Here is a 23,972-nt window from a genome sequence, read left to right as displayed (position 1 = left end):
AAGGATTTTAAAACAGTAAAGATAAAATTATTCTTTACCGTTAACTTTATAATTAATTAGATGGACAGATTTCTACCAGCCATTTTACCATAATTTTAGACTTAAAATTCTTACAGTGAACAGTAAAATTAAATTAATAGACACAACTGCTTTTTTTTGCATAAGCAAAATGTGTTCAACGTAAATATTTAGCTAGAATATGCGATACAAAAATTTTCAAACGCAAAATATTTTCTACCGTATTATTAACAATATCCGATGATATACCGTCAATAGCAATTTTAGTCGATCCATGCCTTTTTCAAGAAGCAAAATTTGAATAACTTTTTTTCAGAGCATATTATCGTTAATTTACACTTCATTTTTATTTTGTTACATCAACAAAAAAAAGCTTTATAAGCTTAAAGTTTACAAATATTCTGCATAGCTTATCTATTTTTAAAATATTTTTCCCTAAATCTTCTCAATTACTGAAACCGCTGTCTTTCCTAGTTTAAAGGTCTTTTTATTTGTCTTTCTCTTTTTAATTAAAACGCCTTTTTCACTTATCGTTTGTTTAAATTCGGCGAAGAAAGCTTATTACATTTTCTAATTAAATAAAATTGCTCTAATCAGATTAAAGTTTCCACGGATTAATTAATTTTGCGATGAAACATGACAGAAACTTCTAATACACTTATCGTACAGTGATAATGTCAATTTTAACAATCATACAATTGCGAAACTATTTCTGATTCTAGTAATTGCACTCCGTTAATTATAAAACATGAAATTCAATTATTTTTATTTTTCAACTTTATATACTGATTGGGTGATAAATTTAAGTAATTTAATTTTTTACCAGAAAACTACGCTGTGAACATTACGGATCAAACTGTGGTGTTAAGTATCGTTTTGTAAAGTAGTGGCTTGCATCATCCGTAAAATCCATTTTTACCATAAAAAGCTATATCGTAATTCTTATATAAAATTTATTTATTCAGTGATTTTATGGTAATTATTACTGTGAAAATTACGGTATCTAAGTTCTTTTTGCTCCGTAATATGTTCCTGTAAAAATGGATTTTACGGTGAAAAGTGCCGGCACCAGTGTCGGTTCTTTTTACCTTAATTTAACCCGGATTTTTTTACGCAGTGTACGGGATCAAAGCATTATTAATACCTCAGATTTTTTGGAGAAAATTTGAGCAAAAATGAAATTGAAATTGTGAGCTTAATAAATTATTTAATGCATCGTTTTCTTTTTACAATAATCATTACAGATTTCAATAATAATGCTAATTATCAGTATTTTAAAAACAAGCAGTTACTATTTTTCATAGAGTTTATTTTGTTGCAGAATCATGGCATATTAAACACAGACTACTTTAAAAGTGAAGATTTACAACTCCCTTAAACGAAATTTATAAACCCAATCGAAAATATACCATACATGAAAAGAAAATTGTATTATATTTAATGTTAGGGATTTGATTTTAATGATACTATTTAATGTTAGGGAAAGCTGATTCAATACATGTATGAGTGTCAACTTAATCTTCCCTGCATCACTGTATATTTTTTTACCCAAATTAGTATTTAGACTCCGAAAAATGTACTAAAAATTAATCTTTTTTTTTTCAAAATCTCTAAAAATTTAACAGGTTTTCCTGAAAACTCGTTTTTTTTTAATTTTTAATAATTTTAATTTTAAAAAAAGGAAAATCGTAATGAAAATTAAAGTAGTTTATATATTAAATCAGTTTAAATAACTTTTAAGTTAAAAATATTGCTTATCGTGAAAACAAATTCATAAATATTCAGAAAAAAAAACTAAAATTACTTCACTTTTTTATGACGCCTGAAAAAGATTCTCACATTTAGTTTTAAATATATTAAAGCATGTACTGTACACAAAATGAATATGCGTAAAATATGTGTAAGAATTTCATAAATTTAATTGTAATTTATAATTTCTTCGACGTGTTTTAATGTTAAATGTTTCAGGCATTTATATTTTATAAAAATATAAGAGTGCATTTTTTTAGTAAATAATAATGTACTGTTTTCCTATTTTATAAGTAAAACTATCCAAATTTTAAGCAAATAAAAAAAATACACGTTTAACAAAATGATTTTTAAAGCTTTTATTTTCAAGTTTATAGTATGATTTTTAGGTTAACTTTTTATGCTGAACTCGCAGGAAAAAAAAATTAAACATTAAATTTGAAAATAAATTTTGATTAAAAAATCAGTAATAAGTTTTAATACTTTTTTTTAATGTACTTAAGAAATAAGGATTATTTTTTTCGGATTAAATTAGAATAATTATAGTAAAAAATAATTATTGTCTACGTAATCAAAATTAATTAGGTTATATGCAAAATGCATTTATATTACCCGTAAAAAGTACCTTAAAATACATTTTTATCTGTTTCCCCCCAGAACGTACTTTTACCGTAATTTGATGCGTAATTTTTGATTATTGTTGAAAAGAATTTTGTTATTTAATTGTTGAAAAGAATGCTTCAATATTTTTTGACTTGTTGTTTTTATAAAGTAATTTAAATTATCCTTCTGTATTTTCAAATTATCAAATTATTCTTCGGTATTTATTAAATTATTATTCGGTAATTGGGTATTTTCTTATAAGCTTCCTTTCTATGTTTCAGGTTTTCCTAAAGCAAAGATTTTAAACAAAATTAAATTTTTTAACAAATTATTCCTCTTTTTATTTTAATAAAACTCTACTTATCCATAGCATCTTTATATTTTTATTTTAATTAATCATAAAGCAAACTTATTTAAAAATATTGGTTGCAATTACGGATAGATAGGTATTCAGTAAAAGACTCATACTTATAAAAACTGAACAATAATGGACCTGTTGATTATTTTAAATATTTAATGATCTGCATACATTTATCTTAACTCAAATGCAAAATTTAAAAGGCATGAATATGCAATAAAAATTGATGTTCAAAGCATCTATAATTATATTTAGTCGACGTCAAAGTAGCATACTTATTTTCTTATTTAATGTAAATACTTTTCTTTTTAACACAAATACAAATTTAAAAAAAAACATAAATATGCAATAAAAATGGATTCTATATGTATTTATAGTTATATTTGGACCATGTTGAAGTAATATAATTATGTATTTATTGCTTGTTAATACTTTCTTTCTTGAACTTGTGCCGCTATCTCGAAATGCAATTTTTACAAAATGGAGCTTTCAAATCTTTCTCAAAATTATATAAAAAATATATTTTAAAATATTTCTCTTCAAATGCCTCAGGAGTGTTGAAATATTGATTAAATACTGTTGCAGCGCAAAATACATTTTTTGAATAATTTTCTCTTGTTAGCTCTACAAATATGTTTCACAATATTGCCTTACTTAATCTTTAAGTAATAGATTAATTTATTGAATTTGAGCAAAAAGAAAAGCACTTAGCAGAGTATATAGTTACAAGATTTTTTTTCTCCTTTTTTTATTGCATATTTATTCTCCAATCATACATTTTTAGCTTTAAAAATAATGTCAATTATTTGGTCTGTCAAAAAAGTTCTTTAAAAAATATTTTAATTGCATGAAAATTTATCAAAATATTATTCCAAATTTCAGGATAATAATTTAATCTTAAAAATAAATAAAAACATACCTAGCACTCTTTCAATAAGTTCTTTCCCATCAACCTATGCGCAAAGTTAAAAAAAGAAAAGAAAGCAAAGTCAATTTAATCATTTATTTTTTCTTCTCTTTCATCTTGCCTTTAATTTAATATATTTTCTAGGCAGAGTATTCCAAAAAAAAGTTAGAGCAAGCACTGGCGCTATACATCAGATTTAAGTGTGAACGAAAAACCAGAGAGTAGGTTTGAGCTTGTAGTGGATTCCAGTGCATTGGTTGGAGGATCAAACTATGACAGCGCCATCTTACGAATTGCGCGCGACTGCGACAGGTAGTTGTTTCATGGGCGCGTTTTCATGAAGTAAAAAGCTATTTTCAGAATTTATGCTTTCGTATTCACCGCGGATTTCTCCTTTACGCTTGTGTTCCTGAAAACAGTTCGCATCAATTAAGTCAAATGTGCATTTTTTGGCTAATTATGCAGGTACCAAGCATTAGTCATACATTAAATACGACTTTTAATGACTTTTTGCAATTTCATTTAACTGTTTGCGAATTCGAGTACTTACAGTCAATTGCAAGGAATGTACTGTAGTAATAAAATTTATGAGAAAAAATTCTTACTTGATCTACTTTTATTTTAATTTAAAAAACCAAGAGGAAATTCATTCAACTTAGTTGATGCAAAATAATTCAAAATCCATTTTCATATTAAAGTATGAAACTTTACATATTTGTAAACAACATTTATAGCTGTTTGTAATTAAAAGAAAATTATTACAATTTATTGAAAAAACAAGTGATACTTACCTGAAGAAAGTTTGAAGATTTCCCAAAGGCGAAGATAAAATTTATAAGAAAATATTTTTTAAGAAATATTCTCAAATTTAATTTTTTTTTTACTAAAACAATGGAAAATGAAGTAAAATAAGATAAGATATAATTTCGTCATCAGCTCTCACGTGATTATATCCGAAGAAAATAGTGCTTTCTAATGTTGTATAATATGGCGAAAGAAAAACATATCAACACCAAGCACCAAAAGCACCAAACGACCGAAAAATTTAAACAAAAATAAAACCCACTAAGAAAAAAGGGGAAATTAAAAGTAAAAAATGCGGAACAAAAATCGATAACAAAAATTTAAGAAAAAATGGAACAAAACTTAAAATTTAATATATAAAGCTACTCGCCTTTTTTTTTGTTGTTAAAATGCTTAAATATGTAAATATTTTATGGAAACATTTTTTAAGAATTCTTTTTGCTTTCCTTTGGGAAAACTTTATATCCTTTTCCTTGTTTTCCCTATATTTTCAACTTATTTAATGAGTTCTATGTATTTACAGTTTATGCGCAATAGATAAAACTTATTAAAAATATTTTTTTCTTCGCTAATCCTTTTTGTCTTTAACAAGTTTATGTATGTATATATATATATATATATATATATATATATATATATATATATATATATATATATATATATATATATATAAAGAGAGAGAGATTATAGATAAAGATACTATAAGAAAACTCGAGAACGAAAGCTAACTAAAAGAAAATTAAAGCAAAGCATTTTATCCCTTTGATGCTTAAAAGCAGAACAAGAAAGTGTCTTTTATAATTATATACCGGATTGAAAGTATCTTAACCTTCTAAAGTGGTTATCGAGCAATTTTAATTGTTCAAACTTGCAATTTTAACTTCGTGCTTCAATTTTTTTTCGAATCATGATTCCAGTTGGATTTATGACTTAAAAATATAATTAATTTGAAGATAATGACTGCCAGACGCATCGACTTCAGGCGAATTCATCACGTGGTTATAACTAATACAATATCAAGCCGGTATTCTAATTTGCGCTGTTCATCTTTAAAAATATAGGAGGATTTAAATTAAATGACTTTGAAAAGTACTTCAAGTATTTGTGACGACGAAGGATTTAATTGTCATGCATATATGAATTTTTAAATGAATATTCCATATATCTATACATATCATTGTTTCAAATACTTCTAGATCATTCTTCGATATATCAATGCCTTTTTTTAACGAACGTTTTAAGTAAATAACATTCATGAAAACAAACATAACGTGATAAAATATTGAAAAATGGTGATATGGAGCAGCATTTGTGCAATTTTAAAAGTTGTCTCAAATACTTAAATGATGAATTATTTTTTTTAACCACTTCAAATTTAAATGTTTTTTTTTAAAATTTTTTACAAAGAATAAATTTAAGCAAGAAACGTACCAATTCACGCAATAAAGAAATATATAGAATTATGCAAATGGATGTTTCCATTTTGCTAAAAGATAAGATACCTAAATCTCCTGTGTACAATACATTAAAGAAATCAAAATGAATTATTTATAACTACCATATTATAATATTGTTAATAAAACTTCATACTCTATTTAATTACCTTCAGTAATATATCGAAAACAGGCGCTGCCTTAGAAAATAGCTTGAATCAAGTGCGCATATTTGGGTAAAATATAAACTTCATAACTCTCTCATAATTATCATTTTATTGGGTAAAATTCGTATATGATGGGATAGATATGAGATAGGTTTAGCTTAAGCTTCACGCAAGCTCAGGCTTCTTTGCGAGATTAAGATTTCGAGTGGACTTGATTTCATGAAAAACTTTCATAAACTTTTTTACAATTTGTAGAAAATTATTTAGTCCAATTATTATTTATAAAAAATGTAAAATTAATAAGGTACAAAATAATTACAAACATCTGTTTTTTATGTTCGGTGTTTTGGCCTTGTTTCCCGTAGTCCCAGGAAATATATTTATAAATTATTAGTTTTTTTTTAACTTGCTGTAGTTGTTAATAGTATTATTAGTTATTATTTTTATGAAATATAATGTTATTTTAACTTAAAAAAAGGGGAATTGATATTTAGCTTCAAATAAAGCATAAAATAATTCAAATGAATTCAATTCAGATAACAATTAAATCTGGTGAAAGCATAATTTTGTTTTTGAAATAATATTTAAATATTGTGCGATTTTCTGGCAACTTCGCAAAAAATGTAATTCGCATTCCTTTTAAAAGATAATAAAAGAACATTACATGTTATGAAGAAATTTATTTAGTAAGTTTAATAATATATAAGTGATACTCTTACTTTTTCTGAATTTTTGTCGCCTTTTCTTATTTTATTTCTTTTTTCTTTTTTTCGTAAAATTAGTGCAAAAATAATAAAATTTATCTATAATATATATTTTTCAATGAATTTCATTTTATCTGAAATTAAATTTAATACCTACTTTACAGCAAAATCATACAAGGTTTCAAAGCAATTATGATTTATTGGAAGAAATAAAATAAGCTGGGAGATTTTTTTTGCTCTTTTTTTATTTATGATGACCTAGAATAGTTTTACGATAATCGGAAAATACTTTTCTATTTATTTGAAAGAAGGCAGTTATTGATTTTCCGATAAAATATTTACGACTTATAGTTAAAAAAATTATCCCGCTCCATTTGTTTTCTTAATAGCAATGCTTTATAGTTATGTATGACATTATTAAATGGTATCGCATTTAATAATATCAATGGTATCGCATAAACATATCGAAACAATTGTATCGCATATGACCTTAAATATACAAATATTAATAATACTTCCATATAATTAAAAAAAATTAATATTTTTTAAACGGTTGTCTACAGTAAGAAACACGCACATATTTTTTGCTAAACATTTATTTATATAAATGAAAACATGTTACTTTACATACTTTTTTCTCAGTGTGAATAAATGCACACTAAGAAAAAAAAGTATGGTTAAAACTACAATAATATGGCAAAATTTACTCTATTTCTGGTTCTTTGGTAACACCAAAGAGATCAGTAATTTTCACTAAAATTCATCAGTATTGATTTTTGGAAATTAACAATAAAATATGGTTATAATCTAATGATAAAATTCGGTAAATGGGGTAAAATTTGATAGTTTTATCATGATACTTTAGAGTCCTGCATTAAACTTATGTATTCATTTAAATGTATGCTTCAATTTTGTAATTTTTACTCAATGTGTAGTAATAAGAACTAGAGTTTTGAAAACCAAAATTTCTGTTAAAACGTTGCTATATGAAAAAAATTACCAAATGAATGGTCTAAATACCGTATATTTTCCTTTTCATTAACCAGTTTTTTATTATCAGAAATGTCATTACTGTACAGGGCGGTAATTGTACTAGAATTTTTTTACGAACATATATTGATCCAAAATACATTTATTTTGTATTTCTTGTTTTCAAATGGAAAAATTATAGATATACTGATTTTATTTTAATGTTTACATTACTATTTTGTTTCAAAGCTAAATAAATTTTTAGAACAATTTCTTACAAGATGATTTTTTTTTAATAAGTAAAATTTGTCATATGATGACATTGATATGAAAACATTTGTAATATTCAAAGCACATCTTGGTCTATAATAATTAACCACAAATCCCTGCAAACGTACTCATCAGTTTGGCGCCTGATGGTTTTAATTTAATTTTGAAAAATAAATTGAAATAGTAAAAATATATAAGTTCCAATAAATAAATAAGTTTTTTTTTTTTTTTTTTTTTTTTTTTTTTTTTTTTTTTTAAATTTAAAGGAACAAAAAATCTGATATACCGTAATTTTTACAGAAATATTTACAGTGATTGATATGAGTAATTAAAGTAGTTCTTTTGCACAGCGGATGAGCTGTAAAACTATATTTTTTCTTTTTAATTTTATATTGAATCTTAATTGGCAGATTATAAAAAAAAGTCCGATTTGAATATCTTAAAAATTCAAAAAGTTTCAACCAATTTTCTAAGTAGTTTTTGTGCTTTTTAAAAGAAAGCTCAACTGATATGGAGTTTTCGATATATTTTGTTTCGTACTATTAAACAAGATTTATTAAAAATGACACCAGCATTGTCGAGGACCATTACCTCTATCTTTTGCCTGTTTTATTTCCTTTTTAAATCATATTTTTGTGAATGAGCGATTATTGTAAGGTACTGTCATTTGTCATTAAATTCTGTCTTATGATACAAAATTATTTATAAAAACTCATTTATCGCTTTGAGATTTCCTTTAGAAAGTGCAAAAACTATTTAAAAAATTGCTTGAAACTTTTCTAGCTTTTGATATATTTAAATACGACTTTTTTTATTAGTTGCCAAATACGATTCACTACAAAATTATGAAAAAAAATAATATTGTTAATAATATATCAATTCCTCTCTTGAGCAGTATAAAAGAACCATTTTAAGTACGTCTAAATTGTTTAGTTTTAAACGAATTTTTTTCTTCATATTTTTAAGCAAAAATTTCAAATTACTTTTAAATTGCTCGAATCATTTGGCTGAATATTATAGCAAAAAAAGCTTTAGGCAGAAATATTCGTTTTTTTCATAAAAAAGTCCATATCTCCAAAACTATCTTCGCAAGGTTTACGAAACTTTGTGCACTTACTGCATATAATAAACAAACCAATTGATACAAATTACAAATTTATTGCTACATTGTTTGGTATAGGGTGATCAAGATCATCTTTTTCCGCTTATAATTTATTGGTGGTCCCTCAAACCTCAAAATGCTTTAAACTTTATTGAATGAGAAATCGTATGATCTTGAAATGAAATCGCACTTTTGAAGTTACAAAATTATTCTTTGAGTATTTTTCGAGGATTATGAGAAAGTGTATTAATGTTGAAGGGTTTCCATTATTTTGTCCACCCCCGGTACTTCCTCACTTTGACGAAATGTTTGCTCGGAGAACATATAAAAAAGGTTTTATCGAAAAAGAAGAAAATTTTGAGAAATTTGAGTCTCCATTTTTTATAATGCGTTTTGCGTGCACACATATTTGATAATAAATATCTTTTTCTGACATTTTGATACTCTTTAATGTTTTTTTTTGGAGAAACTAAAAAAAAGTTAAAAATTTATACCAATTTTTATTTTTCTCTATTTTTTATTTTTGTGTGTTTTTAGCATTTTTTCTGCAGTGCTCAACACTAGAAATCTAATTAAGCATATGATTGAAAATCAATGAGAAAAAAATTATGATCAGAGAAACGAAAGAAAAAAATAACAATAATAATCACAGTGAAACATGCTGTAAAAATATGTTAATAATTTTAAATTCGCAAATTTCTCAATTTGACCCAATACGCAATTCCATGGGTTGTCACAACACTGAGTTTTATTTGTTTCTTACATTTTTGCTATATATTACACAAATTGAAATAATAATATATTTTCAATGCTTTTAGAGTCGGTTACAAAAAGTACTAACAATCTATGCTCAAAAAAATTATAAATTTCACAAACAAGCTTTCAACTGATAATAAAATATTACAGCTTAGAAAGAATAAATAGATTATAAAGCGTATTATGTCTGTGCATCTACTTTTTTGTAAGCTTTACTTAAAAGATTACTTTGTATTTTCTTGTATAGGTTAAGCCCCATTAAGATTATTTCACAAAATTTGAAATGCATTTGGTGAAAAAAGAAATGCATTTGCAATATTTTAAAGACAGTTTTTGATATTTCGTAACCGTAAAATCAAAGCTTTTGGTAAATGTTAAGACACAGAAAAAAAGACTAAAAAAAATAAATAAATAAACAAATAAATAAGTAAATAAATGTTTATGAAACCTCATTACTTGACAAATTTGTGTGTTAAAAATTAATGCGTGCCAAACAAAATATAAAACAAAAATTCTACAATTCCTAAAATTCTATATAAAATATTAAAAACTCTAATGATGAGAAACTTTTAATTCTTATAAGAAGAAAATTAATTCTTAAATCAGTGAACCAGAGACTGAAATATTTATTGATAAATCAAACATGTGAGAGAATAAAGCACTTAGAAAGCAAAGGTTTTCGAAAAAAAAACTGTTAGAAAAGGACACTAGTGTTGAACAGTGATGTTTATATATATATTTTTCTGAATCAGAACCTGTTAGATAATTTTGAGTTGGCATCATAACTTAATGGTGTAAAACGCTTACACTTGAACTGTTTTCAGAAAGAGTGAGTGAGAAAGACTTTCGAAGAGCTTTCGCCAAGGAAAAAAAATAAACCACATTTTAAGAGTCTTTCCCTTGAAACAAAACAATTGACTTAAACTATTTGCACCATCTTGCTGCGTAGAGTTAACAGGGCTTTAGAACGAATAAATAACTTAGATATTTCAAAAAATATTAAACTCTCTTAAAAATAGCCACTTTTGCGGCAATTTTCACCTAGGTGAAAACTATGAAAATCACTGTTTTACTTTCTATTTTTGTAAATCTTTATGTGACCTAATCATGCAGCATTGGTTTAAGTTTTTAGATATTAGACAATTAGACTACAGGCGCTTTTAATTTTCTGAAAAGTGTGGCCTTTCTTCATTGTGACATTTGGCGCTATTTTCAAATTAAACACAGAGGACACTTAATAAAAATAAGCTAAACTTATCTTAACAGTCATGAGTAACTGTTGCAAACTCACAGCAATTATGAAAATAGCATATTATTTGCAAAAAAGCATAATCTCATGCGACGATATAGCCTTCGAAAAACAGCCTTAAACATCATGAAAGAAAACGCCCTCAACCAGAGTGATTTTCAAGGCTTTATATTGTGGTCACTTATGTAGCGGTCTATCGCTAGTGTCTCACGGGACTGAGCAGCCCCGGTGCCTTAAGTTATGTTGCCATCTCACTGCAGTTCGGACTTTATCCTTGTCTGAGATCCAGATCTAGGTTTGGCAAAACGGAACTAGGCAAAATAGGGCAGAGTCGCCATCGGTCGAAGAAGGACGCAGTTGCATGTTCGATGTCCATCATCGCCAATGTACAAGATCCAGTAATAAGTGATATTTGTACGTCAGGAATCGAACCAAAGTCCTTTGCTGTCTATGGCGGGATGCTCTCGACACCATGAAAAAGAATGCACGCTATGTCTAAATTAAGTTAAGAAGATTTATATGGCAATTGCCGTAAAATTATAGAGAGTGTATGGAGCAAATTTTTCATGAATACTGGGCGTTGTATTTTAAATTTAAAAAAAGAAAAAGCTTTGAAAACACTAAAAATTTGCATACTACCAACATACTTTCAAATTTATGAAGTAATTGAATTTTATTACTTTAATCTTTCTCTGCTTAGAATTAAAAGTTTTACTTTATAAAGTTTTATTTCTAAAATTATATATTATTTAAAACATTTTCTCCCATTTAATAAATTAAATCGCAAATACCTTAAATTAATTACCTGCTAACTGTTAAAAGTCTGAACTCGATTATTTTAATAAATTCCCGATAGTTCATAAACTATATTATCCAAAACGGATAACCACGCTGGTTCAATTCCATTACTTATATAATCGATTTCATATAAAACCTTTATTCAAAACTAGATCTCCTAAAGAATATTTACTGCTATACATGTCGGGTTTCACTACTTTTCATAACCAAAATGGAATTTCATTAAATCTACATCACAGGGATATAGATGTTCTTTTCATATATCCGACATCGTTCCTTTCACAATGGCAGTCCATGTGATGATCCTTCTAATGAAATCATCGGAAGACCCATCACATAAAAGAATGCTTTTCTCCTATATATCGATGAAGATAAATGCTTTCTGCCAATGAAAAGGTAATCATTCAATCTTGAGGTAATGTTTTACCAGAAAAGGGTCTACATTCTGATCATTAGAGCTTTTACAGCCTTCTAATAAAATTTTATTTGTCTTATTATTTCTTTTGAAAATCATTTCATCCTCGAACGTTGACTGAATTCATTAACAGCTTTTGAACACTTACGTCAATGTGTGAGCTGAATTTTAGAGTTTTATTAGATTCCTGAAAATCGACAGTTATTGGTTTGGTTTTCGAGAGTTGTTTGACGTTTCAAAATGCTTAGATTTCAGTCTATAAAAGAAGATTTCATTTTATTTGATGCAAGCAAAGCATGTTAAGCATGAATTAAAAATGAATGATAGGTATTCATAGCTTTTTTATAAACTACATTTAAATTTCATAATATATTTTTGTGATTTACTATTTACTATTTCTGATTATTGAATTCCATATTTCTTATTTCAAATTTGTTTCGATAAAATAAAGTATTCATTTGAAAAAAAATGGTATTAATCAATTATGAAATGGAATTTATTTGCTTTTATGTTCTTAAAGTGGAAAATACTCTTGATTTCGAGTTCAACTAAATGAAAGTTATTTAAGGAAATATATCCATGCATTTCAGAATTTAAATATGACAGCTCCCTCTCCGAGAAAAAAAGTTTTTCCTCTGAAATAAATCTCTTATAATTATATATATCTATATCTATCTATCTATATATATATATATATATATATATATATATATATATATATATATATATATATATATATATATATATATATATATATATATATATATATATATATATATATATATATATATATATATATATATATATATATTATATCAGATTCTTTGCATGCAGGTCAATTAGATATCCAATATCTTAAGACTCGATCAACAACATTCTATGTGTGTGCGTATGTTTTTTTTCCTGATCATTACCTATTTATAGTCTTTAGTGTCACTTAAAAAATATTTTCCGAGTAGGCGAATTTGGTTCAAAGTTTAGGTTTTGGACACTCATGTTTCCCAATTTAGATTTAAAAGGCTGAAGTGAACCTGTATCCTATGAAAATTATTTTTTGTGATTAGCCCATTTTTTCATTTTGCTACTCTTTCATTCTTCTTCTTTCTTTCTATCATAGGGAAGCTTAAAGCTGATTATCAGTGTTAGTAAAAGGCTGACTTTTTATTTTAAAAAAAATCGTAATATATCATCGTGCCAACATAAAAATATGAAGAAGGCTGGAACTTAGTTCCTGGTACCATTTTAGAAGCAGATTTTAGAGGAAGAGAAAGTGTACGTGAGTTTGAGGTTTAAGCATAACGAGTAACAGTAATACGTTTTACTTATTTTTAATTGCTGAATTATGCTTATCAAATGTTTGCAATTGCGATGCAAACAACCAATAATATTATTAGAATAAATGTATCTACAGTAAACAAATTGAAGGAGATAAGGAAATTTCCACGGAAAATGTTTTTCCTTTCCAATTATTTAGGTAGTGTTCAAAGGAATTAAAAGTATATATGAGTTTGGTGCAAATATGGCAACGTTACTTTTAAAAAGTAAAGAGTAAAAGTACAAGTATTTTTAAAAAAAGTAACGAGTAAAAAGTACAAGTAAAAGTACAAGTACTAAACAAAGAAAGTAACGATTTAAAAGTACAATTCTAGGAAATCGAAAATTCAAAGTAACCTAAAATTTTATTGAATAATATATTCTTATGTTCTTTAATGTTTTTACAAAATTGTTGTTATTTATTTAATTATTTTTAATTTTGAAAGTTATGGACATAAATTTATTTTTAAATTCGGAAGAATATTGTTATATAATTTTATAATATAATCGTATAACATAATTTTAAAATTAAATATAATTTTAATATCAAACTTTTTAAGGATTTGCACGGAAAGAAATTTTATCTATTGATTTTAAGTTTTAGTTTATTATTTTTATTTATTTAAATTACCATTGATTTAAAATTGTTTTACTCCATAGAGACGCGTTTTAAAGGCACAAACATAAACAAAGCAAACACCGGGTAAATAAAAATTTATATTTGCTAATTCAAAATAAATTTTTGCTAATTTATTTAAATAAAAAAAAGATAAAAGTAGTATAAATAATATTATTACGGAATGAAATCTAATTCGAATGTTACAAAGCTCTTTCAATAGTGAACATTCATAACCTCGACCAGAAATCAAAATTATCTGTTTACATATAGAAAGCTTAGATTTATGTCAATTTTAGAACTATAAATTTTTGTTTTTGTTTGCGGAAACTTTATTTTATAAATAAATTACCTTGTTCGACAAATTTCATAACCATTATAACTTATGTTAGAAAATAAATTTTAAAAAATTGCATTCATATGCGGGAAACCCCTATAAATCCAATAAACTAAAAATTATATTTTGTTTTTAAATATAATTTTTTTTTATTTTAAAATATTTCATAATGGCAATTTTTGGATTTGCAATAGCGATGCGCAATATTAAATCCACTCATGATCAAAAATTATGAACAAAAGTTTTATTTTAAAATTTTATGATAGGAATGACTAATACGTTTACGTAATAGTATATATGTTACGTTTAATATAATTCAAAAAAAATATTTCGTTGCAAAATAAAAAAAATTATAATATTTTTAGTGTCATCCTTTATCACAGGCAATTTTCAGAAGATGAACAATGACTGTTCTGGACACACAATTCTGAAGAACATTCCACCCACAATGATAGTTGCAGTCAAAAAAAGATCAAAAGAACCGTCTTTTCCCTTTCAGGAATGACAATTTTAAAAGGTCAAGGTATTTAAACAAGAAGTTAGCTGTGAATGCATATATATTGCACATAATTTTATAAATTAAAAAAAAAACATAAGCATTTTTTTAATGTAAATTTTTTTTTAGAAAGCTTACTGAGTTTTAGAAAAAAGTAACGATTTCATTCGACATTTCCGTTACAAATACTTGTACTTTTTCCCTAAAAAAGTAACGAAAGTACAAGTAAAAGTACTAAATTTAAAAAGTAATGAAGTACAAGTAAAAGTACTTACTTTTTACTTGTACTTTTTACTTGTACTTGTTTCGTTACTTGTACCGGCGGTACAAGTAACGAAAGTAAAAGTACTGCCATATATGGTTTGGTGTGAAAGTTCCATACCAGTAGTACTTTTTTGTGTATTTTCAGTTTCTATTATATTTATAAAATATTTGAAATTGCGATATAATGAATGAGTTAGCTTATTAAAAGCAAATAGTACTAAATTAAGCAAGCAAAATGAAATTGGAGGAATAATCGTGCCTCTAAGAAGAAAAAAAATATTTTCTCGTGATATATTTCGGGTAAATGATGTAATTATTTGGAGTTATTTCCTAGAAACAAAATTTTATACTATAGATAAATAATATCTAGATAAATCCAAGAATATTCATTTAAGTCATATTCTAAATTAAACTCATTATTGATTCATTATTTTTCTGCTATCAATTATTAAGTAATTTTTCCATTCTCATTTCATTTATTCAACTAATTACGACTTAAATTAAGTTGAAACCATTAATTGACTTACTTAATCAATTCATTTACTTATTATTTATATTTTTCACTAATAAATTTTTTATAAAACATAATTTTCTTAAATAAATGCACTTTTTCTTTAATTTTTCAACCATCAAAATTTTTAAAAAGAGTTAATTTTGGTATAACAAAATTTAGATAAATAGTTTATTTCAGATGTAGAGATTTGTTAAAAGCTTAAAAAATGCCTTTATACACTTACTAAAATTTCATTAATTTCTAAAAAGTTTTTAAATTAATTTATGTTATTAAGTAAAGTTTTAAATTCCATTAAAAACTGCATCAATATAATAATTTTCTCCTTTTCACTGGAAACTTCTACGCATTGGGCATTTCCGTCAATAATAATAATAATAAATATACTTGATGAAAATTGCGTGAAACTTTTGAGTAGTTCCTGCAAAAAAATGTATAGTTTTACAAGACATTTAAGAAAAATATACTGTTTATGAGAAATTTAATATATGATTTTTCAAACATAAAACGTTCTTTAAAAGATTGTGTGGTTTTGGTTAGGCATTTAGCAAGACATAAAATATATACAGCTTATAAATACAAAATTTGAGATGATAATTCTATAATCACAGGAGTAAAAAAATATATTAATCAAAAATTCGAACAAAAAATTTAATTTAACTTTATTTGACTGTCGGATAATTGTGAAAGAAATATTCTTTAACGAGGAATAGTATACAAACAAATTTGGATAAAACAAATTAATTTTTTGGCAACATGTAATTTTTGTACAACAGTGAAACTATTTTATAAGAAATGAATATAACTAAAATTGTTTTTTGAAAAGGGTTGAAACTATATTAAAAAATAGACATTACTGTATACGAAATTTTCTTTTACTGTTCAGTTTATATAGATACTACATTAGCAGTTAAATAACACCCGCTCTATATTAATTACTCCCTTACTATAGGGCTAAACAAGATCTTTATTGATTTGCAAGTCAATACAAACTGCTTTCCTAAATGGTAACAGGTCAGATAAAGCGGCAGAGAAAACGATTTTAAGACCAAAAACGTGAATGGGAATGGGGCATGCAAAAGCAATATAAATAGCTTTGTGTTCGAGATTAGAAAAACTAAATGCAAGCTTTGAGCTGAAACAGATAGACTCGGGAAACAACATGATCGGAATACAATATTAGGGTTTAAGCAATCATTCTTTCTAAGCAGGTTTCGGTATTCCCGCCCAACCTTCATTTCAATTATGTTCTCTATTTCCACTTTTGAGAATTGGATAAAGAGCCATGGTTTGCAAAATTTACATTCCATTTCAACTTCTTATTTGAAATATTTACTGCAAATGGATTTATTTTACCTGAAAGTCAAAGAATAAAATCGGTAATATATTTTAGTAATTAAATCAATGTTATTTTCCCGTTTTGAGGGACAAATATGACTATGTGCACTTTTTTAAATTAGATTTGAATTTTGAATTGTTATATTTTTCATGGCGGGGAAAATATATTTCTCTTAAGCTTCTCGTTCCTCTTTAGAAATTTATATTATGCATAATAAAGCTACCTATCTTTAATTATGTAATATTGACCATGTTTATTCATGAAATGTAGTTCGAAAAACCTCTGTAGTTTGTGGTGTGCTTGTTTCACTCAATGGAGCTATCAGTGAACAATCTAGGCGGTACGACAATTAGCCCACAAGAATTTTGATTAGGTTCACTGTGGTCAGTTTCCTGTTATTTGCAGAGAAGTTCTGCAACGTTTTCGAGGACTTTCATATGGAAAATGACTGCCTACTTTTTTTTAAATTGTTTCGTTCTTTTGGCAAATTTTTTTAATTTTATTGCTGTTGCAAAAAACACTGTCGAAAAAATCTGAAAATTACAATAGTAATATTCAATTTAATGCACAACTTTCGAGAGATAATTTGTTTTAGTTCAGATTAAATAAATAGTTTGTTTATACCATTTGAAATGTTACCGGTTTCATCCACGTTTTGTTTATTTATGGTTTCTTGAGACGGCAAAGTAAAGACTGGAATAAAACTCTTTCACTACAAATGTTGGTTTTACGCGGCGGTAACTCAAAAAAAAATATATGTAAGTATAACATTACAAAAAATTCTATCTCTAAGTTCTGCAACGTTTTCGAGGAAGCTTACTTTCATATGGAAAATGACTGCCTACTTTTTTTTAAATTGTTTCGTTCTTTTGGCAAATTTTTTTAATTTTATTGCTGTTGCAAAAAACACTGTCGAAAAAATCTGAAAATTACAATAGTAATATTCAATTTAATGCACAACTTTCGAGAGATAATTTGTTTTAGTTCTTCAAAGTTTGAAAATTTACACAAATTTGTGATTTTTTTTAAAAATTTCTAAGCTTTTGTGGAGTGAAAATTTAAAATAAAATAAAGGGGTTCCATACTAGTGATTATATAAATTTTGAAAAGCAGTGCCGTTTAATTTTCCAAAATTTATCTCCTTTCTAGTGTAGGGTATTCTAGGCAACTTTATAAGAATTCAGTGTGGGGAATAAAGGGCAAGTTTTCTTTGGGTGATAATTTTTTACCAAATCAATATCAGAGTAGGAATTGCTGGGCACGAGAACAGAAAACAATTGCTCTTAATCCTAAAGCCCTAGTGCAATCCTAAGATCCTAGTGTACCTCGGAAAATAGTCTGCATCTAAACACCAGTTTATCATCTCTGTTAATCTAGTTTTTTTTAAAATATTAATTTACTAAACATTTATGCCTATCTAACAGAAAACAAAAAAAGGCAATCTATGAACCCACTTGTTATACCAAGAATTTACCAAGTTACTCAATTTATATTATAAATTATAACCATAACTATTAAAAGTTAGAAGTAAAAGTGGCTGCTTCCCCCTATTCACTACTGGTATAAAGCAAAAAGACCAGGACTCTTTCTATCTCTTCCTGGTGACAGCAGACCAACACTTGCTTATTTCGACTGGGAAGTGGACACCTGCAAAGTCTCACATTTTCTGCTAATCAAAAGATCTTTCCTCTTTGCCCTAAATGCCAACAAAACCAGGCATCACCTGAGCATATCTTGAACTGTTTAGGGCTGGACTGGAACGACATTCATTCCTCTCCCCTTTTAGTTTCGGACTTCCTAAATGTCAACTGATTTATTGATCTGATTGGGCAACAAATCAATGAGAATTGGCAACAGATCAATGAGAATTAGTAGCAGATCAACGGATTTATTGATCTGTTGCTAATTCCCATCTGATCTGACGGAGTCAGAAAAGATAGGAATTAGCAACAACAACAACAAAAGTTAGAAGTAATTATAGTTTTAACATTTGTCAATGTCTAGGTAGGGTTAGAGACATTCAATAATCATATTTCAGAATAAAACATACAGAAATACTAGATTTCATATTTTCCAGTTTATATTGAGCTTTATCAAAAATGCTATGCAAGAATATTCATATCATTTACAATAATAATTATAAAAGCCATTTTACTGAAATTTATTTAATTTTTGTTTCAATATTTTTAAATCTTTCAATCCATTCTACTCAATTATGAAATTCTGACGATAACTTTTGTGTGATTCATATATATATAACTCAATCGCTCTACTATAACATTGTCTACTAGAAGAGTAAAAACACTGCTGAAAATATAGCGATATAAAAAAAAATATGATTTGCTGCCAGAAACAAATACATGGATTAAATAAATAGTTTGTTTACACCATTTGAAATGTTACCGGTTTCATCCACGTTTTGTTTATTTATGGTTTCTTGAGACGGCAGAGTAAAGACTGGAATAAAACTCTTTCACTACAAATGTTGGTTTTACGCGGCAGTAACTCAAAAAAAATATATATAAGTATAACATTACAAAAAATTCTATGTATGAGTTTATTTATTATTCCATAAAAGTTTCCAGAGAAAACTAGTATTTATTTTTTTTAAAACTATAAGAATATATCAGAATGATATATTGAAATTTGAATATTCCATTCAAAAAAGAATATTAGAAATATATGGTTATAAATATTTACTTTATGAAAGTAAAATATTTTTAGCAATTTGATGTCAATAAGAATTATTTTTTCATCGATATACTGAAAAAAAATTATTTAATTATTTTTTTTTTATTTAATTTAATTATTTTTCTTACAAGAAATGAAGCTGTCTTGATTTTTTTCAGTACTTAGTGTTGCGGCTTCTGAAAAATTTAAAAATTATTCTTAAAAAAAAAATCATATCTAATTTAAGTTTAGTTAATAAGTTTTTTTACGTAAAGTTCAAAATAAATTTAATAACAGTATTTATTTGAAATGTAAAATTAATTTTAAACGAAAACAAACATCAGAATTGAAAAAAAATTTTTATCTGTGTAAAAATGTTACAAAACAAATAAAGAACAAAACTATTTTAAGAGCACTCAGGAAACAAAAATCTTAAAAAAATCACTGTTTTTTATTACTCATAAAAACGTGGTGCACTAAAGATTGCAAAAATATTAAAAATGTGAAGAAAAAAAATGAAAATTGAAAAATAATAATAAAATAATTTCTTTTAAATAATAAAAGAAAATTTGTTTTTGTCATTTCCTTTAACACGATTCATTGTTTCTCTAAATTTCACTTTAATTGACATTGAATTTTAAAAGTAATTTTTTTTAAAATTTTGTTTTTCACATTCGAAACAATGTTATCTAAAAGACTACTAAAGATAATTGTCCACCATGATGTTATTTTCACTTTTTATACATTTCACTCGGAAGCTATTTAAGAGTAAAAAATAATTCTCTCTCGAAATTGTAAAGCTTGTTTGTTTATTCAAAGATAATTCCATGCGAAATATATTTTTTTAATCATAATTTTAATTTTTTTCATTGCATGTTCATTATAAATTAAAGAAAATTCAAAAATGTTTGATTTATAAGTTATACATATCTTACCTAATTTTCAACTATTAAATTTTAAACGAAATAAAATTTCTACTAAATCAATCGAATAAAAATATTTTAAAATTTAATAAAAATACTGAAAACGCTGAATTTTAAAATTTTTGTTTCTCGTGAACGTTTTGGCCGATTTTATTGAAATTTTGGTTTTAAGCGGAATTAGATAAAAGATAAATTATTTAAAAGCATGTAAGACCTTAAAATTCAATCTACATTTGATAATCATTAAATTAAATAATATAAATATTAAATAATTGTGAATATTTTTTGAAATTATTTTTGAATCAACATATTTATAATTGTGTGCAGAAATTCTTGGCAGTTCTAATGCATGTGAGAAACAAGCAATGATTCATTTTATCATTAAGCAGATCAAAATTTTGAAATTTTTTGACATCAATTTCTAATTAGCATACTAATGGATAACCACTCGAATCGTCAAATTTTTTATCAGTACGTAAGGCACTGATTATTTGCTCGGAAGTTGTGCAGGTTTTATTAGTAATACACGGAAGGAAAAAAAATCTGCCATAATTACATGGCATAAAAAAATTCCAAATTTTGGTAATAAAACCAAAATACACGGAATTTAAACTATTCGTTTGGTAATTTTTCCTTTTGTATGGTGACGGTTAATCTGAAATTTTGGTTTTCAAAATTATAGTTTGTATTACCACACATTTAATAAAAATGCAATACTGAAGAGTAAAATTTACTGAATAAATCATTTTTATGACATGCTCTTAAGTATCATGATAAAATTACCAAAACATTCTTCAGATTCTCATTCATTTTAGCAATTGCTTGGTAATTTTGACCTTTTGAGGTATAACTCTTTATAAATAGAATATAACTCTTACATAATCTTATATCTCTGAATATAATTCTTAATAAATAGAATAGTAATAGAATGTTTAAATTTTAATGGTTTATTTAAAAAGCGGAGGGGTTTATTTAAATTTATTTAAATGATGGTTAATTAATTAGTTTCTTAATGTATTTCTGGATTAAGGGGAAAATAATATTGCTTTCAAGTGCTGAAAATGCTACACTATCTTTGGATAAATCAAGCTATGGTGTCTGTTGTATCGCATTACTTATATGGGTAATGGGATATATTCATGTATTCAGTAGAAAGTGTGATATTACAAATAATAGCTTAAAAACTCTTTTTTATTTTCAGACAATAAAAATGTGTATCCGTATATATTAGCACAATGGGATTTGATCCGACCACATCCATGCTTCAAATCGGATAGCAGAACAGCCATACTTCACGAAATCCTATAGTATTTATTGTTAGTTGCACTAGTTGCTTATTTACGTGGCACTAGAGCCACAAAATGGAATATTAGCAACGGCTTAGGAAACATCGATGAGGATGATCCAAAGGCGTGCCATCACAATTGTGATCCTATGGAGAGGGAAAGTTTTACCCACTTTGGTGGCCCAAGAACCTGCGCACGAAGTTGAGAACTTTACGGTAGAACTGTCGAACGAGGGCTGATACCGCACACCCTCGATCCCATCGTAGCCCAATCAAAGAGTTCACCCACCCACTGACTGCAACCAGTGATGCTTGACTTTGGTGTTCTACTGGGAACCATATCTTAACAATCCGTGGGACATATTTATAGTTAGAAAACCAACCATACATTACTGAAGCTTCCGATGTCGCATTCACCAAACGATCTGAGGTATAGATGTATAGTTGTGCTGTTTTTCACTTTGACGAGAGACAAGCCTTTCTTTATATTATACACATGAGCCTATATATGTATCTAAACCAAATTTATTTATTTATTGTTACACATCAGGGATTACGGTGATATTGCGAATATAATGTAATTTAAGTGATGTATCGAACATATAAGCACACATAATTCTGATTTTCAAATGAATAAATAAACGTAAATGAATTTGGTTAAAACTATGGTTGTAATTGGTTAAATAAATTTGGTTTAATTAACCAAAGTTTCAATTAAATTCCAACGTGCTACCTCTGCACTTCATTTTAGGATGTTTGCACAGGCCTTATGCATTAAAGTTAAGCTAATGATTTAATTTAGCCTAGTCCAGCTCTATACAAATTACTCATTTTTTATAGTTTTAAAGGTTGGTAGAAGTTAGTTTATAGCTACATGGAAATAAAGTCAACTAACCAGCAAAAAACAAAGTTAACAAGTGTTTTTTAAATAAAATAGAGATTATCAAACTGAACTTCTTTGCTTCATCTCAAATTATACTTGTACTGCTAAAATTTCCAGCTTTTGCTTAAAATTACCAAATTTGACCACATTTCCACATTTGACTTCATTACCAAAGCATTCTGTATAAAAATTGCCATGTTTTTAATGTTTCCAGAGAGTCAGAAACTTTAATTTTATATTACTCTGGTTCCTTTGACCATACGTTTTCTCTCAGTTCCCCATCCTACTGTGAAATTTGTTCCAGTCAAAGTTAGTATATCCGAAAGTTATTATATTTTAAATTTGTACCTCAAATGAATGTTGGTTGGATCTTTAGTATGAAAAATAATGATTCTCTTAAGTATCAACCATTCCAAAATATTTTATGGGATAATAAATAATTCATTTTATTTGATCGCGATGCATAATAATATCCCAGCATTGAATTGAAAATTAAATGCAACCAAAGGCATTTCTAATATAGTGGATTTTAATGTCGCATCGATTGTTGAATTCTCAAACTTAGGATCTATTCATTAAATATTTGACGATAACCACAGTAATAGGTGATACAGATGGGATATGGAAATCCGATTATTCAAATCATTTGTTGTTATTTTCATAATAGGATGTTAATATTGTTACAAGTCATATGTTGCAACTCTATGAAATGATAAAAAAAAACAATTTGCTTAGATTGTAAAGATTTCAAAACTACGGTGAATGTACTATAAACATTTAACGCTAATCCCTTCGCACGGCAGTATCAATTCATGTTACTTTCATTTTTATCAAACTAGCGCATTATCTAAAGCTGAGTAAAAAAAAATTTACAAAAAATGTAAACAATTTTATTTTTTCAGCATGTTTTTAGAATGAAAGCATTGGCGTGGAAAAGTAGGTAAATATTCTGTCATGTTTTCTTCCCAATCCTTTTGATTCTTCAAATAAAGATTGAAGAGATTCTTACCTCTTTTCAGCTAATAGATAATT

The 23,972-nt window shown here is 26.4% G+C and overlaps 1 protein-coding gene across 2 annotated transcripts in view; it reads right to left on the bottom strand.

Annotated features, from left to right (window-relative positions):
• Positions 1–3,890, bottom strand: part of LOC107454966 (diuretic hormone receptor) — a 174,541-nt gene extending 170,651 nt beyond the window's left edge. The window contains exon 1 of one of the 2 annotated variants that reach the window (XM_071177413.2): positions 3,648–3,890. The gene's annotated coding sequence lies outside the window, so the exon portion shown is untranslated. The remainder of the gene's footprint in view (positions 1–3,647) is intronic. The other variant, XM_071177411.2, reaches the window with a different exon arrangement.
• Positions 3,891–23,972: the final 20,082 nt, after the last annotated feature.

The sequence above is a fragment of the Parasteatoda tepidariorum genome, chromosome 2 (assembly GCF_982258835.1).
Source record: "Parasteatoda tepidariorum strain Cologne lab strain chromosome 2, Ptep-v5.0, whole genome shotgun sequence".
NCBI lineage: Eukaryota > Metazoa > Arthropoda > Arachnida > Araneae > Theridiidae > Parasteatoda > Parasteatoda tepidariorum.
This window is presented reverse-complemented; position numbering and strand designations above follow the sequence as displayed.